This window comes from Sapajus apella, unplaced genomic scaffold, assembly GCF_009761245.1.
Source record: "Sapajus apella isolate SASKATOON/1434 unplaced genomic scaffold, GSC_monkey_1.0 scaffold11987, whole genome shotgun sequence".
In the NCBI taxonomy this organism is placed as follows: domain Eukaryota; kingdom Metazoa; phylum Chordata; class Mammalia; order Primates; family Cebidae; genus Sapajus; species Sapajus apella.
Genome location: NW_022448908.1, coordinates 1 through 1,735, shown reverse-complemented (window position 1 = coordinate 1,735; position 1,735 = coordinate 1). Strand labels below are relative to the sequence as shown.

The following is a 1,735-nucleotide window of genomic DNA, read 5'->3' as shown; positions in this document are numbered from 1 at the left end:
TTCATCTTTCTCACTGACCAATGGGCTTGGAGCATGAAGGCCACGCCCCTATTCTACATTCTAGTGTGGCCCTGGTTACGCCTCCTCTGGCTCAGACACACAGCTGCCTGGTAGGAGAGTGGAGCTGCTTACCAGTGCTCTCTTGAATTGTGCTGATGTGGCCCCAACCCCACCCCCCTCCCCAACCCCACCAACCTCCCCCACCCACCATGGCAATGTCAGAAGAAATACGCAAGATGAAATTAGCCTCGGCTAGGAAAAAGGTAACATGCACACAGATCCCCTCGGACGTGCAGACCGCTGCCAGAGTCCATAACACTTCTGAGACACACCAGGCTTGGGTGGGCCCCAACCCCGGTGCCTCTGGGCTCCCCCTACCAACGTCTTGTCAGTCAGCCCCACCCCTTCAGCAAGGAGCCCAGCCCCTGCCCTTGCCAATCACCCCAGGGTGACTTTGGATGTGTAACTCCTGAGGCTCCCCACTCCCTACTTGGGCCTCACCTTTTACTGCCCCAAGCTTGACCTCCCTGGGCTCTGTGGACTCATGTCTCTGAGGACCTGGGTCTCCCAGTCCCCACTTTCACCAGTCATTTCTGGGTGACTTTGGGCTGGCGACTCCTGGGGCTCCCTACTGCAGACTCTGCCCTCCCCTTCTGCTACCCCAAGCTCGACCTTTCTCTGCTCTTTGGGCTGGCGTCTCCAAGGACCTGGGTCCCAGCCCTGAATCCCCCTCCCCCATCATGGAGCAGTGACTCAGGAATCTCCTTGATGTGGTCCCCTCCCCCAGGAGGAGTGGAATGTAGTGATGTCACAGTCCCCATAGGAACCATCAGTACTGCTACAAGACCAGCCTTCGATCTTAGGACCCAGTCCCCTAAGCATTCTCATCCCATTTCTGGCTCCCCTGGTCCCAGCACAAATTTCCACCAGGAAGGGGAAAGGGGACTATGGGACCTAGGAGCAAGAGGTTTCAGGCTGCCCCACTCCCTTAACGTAGACATTGACAGTGTGGAAAGCCTACACTTCCCCCATGAGCTCAAAAAGTTGACAGTGTCTCTGGGTGGCAATGGGAGAATGGGTTTGGTTTGGTTTTCTCTCAGGCTTCTACTCTCCAGAGACTTTCACGTTTCTTTCTGAGTTCTCCACCTCATCTTCAAATTCTTCATGGTTCTGGGACCAGACTGCCCTTCGGTCAGTGGCCTCTGGAGTGAGATCTGCTCATCTTCTCTGGAACAGATCTTAGGAAATTGAACTTGACAGCTTGAGTCTTCCTCATGTCATCTCAACTTAGGCTACTTTGAATGCCAAAAGATAAACATGGGACATCTTTCTGAAGCATCAGTTTCCCTTGAGTCTCTTGAGAGAGCAAAAACATTATTGTACTTAGGGATGACAGTCACATAGGTTTCTAAGAGTACACCAGACTTCTCTCTGAAATGAGACTTGGGTTGTCCTCTTTCTGATGAATTCCCAGATTTAACAGAAAGGCTGCCTTCTGCCATGAGGACACATTGATATAAAAGTGTGAGAGGTACCGGTGCTCTTAACACTAACAGACGTGTGAGGCGGTATGACTCTAAACCACACGGTGTACAGTTCCTGTATACTTAACGTTGAGTTTTCTACCTGTGCCTGTGGTTTTGGTCTCTGGCAGTTGCTGATTTGTGGCAAAACCCCAGAGCTTAGAGTCAGAGGAATGAGTTTAAAGTCTAGTATTGCTTTTTCTTTTTTTTTT

At 51.6% G+C, this 1,735-nt stretch overlaps 1 pseudogene; it reads left to right on the top strand.

Moving 5' to 3' along the window:
- The first annotated feature begins 296 nt into the window (after positions 1-296).
- On the top strand, positions 297-911 carry LOC116548430 (annotated as a pseudogene).
- The last annotated feature ends 824 nt before the right edge of the window (positions 912-1,735 follow it).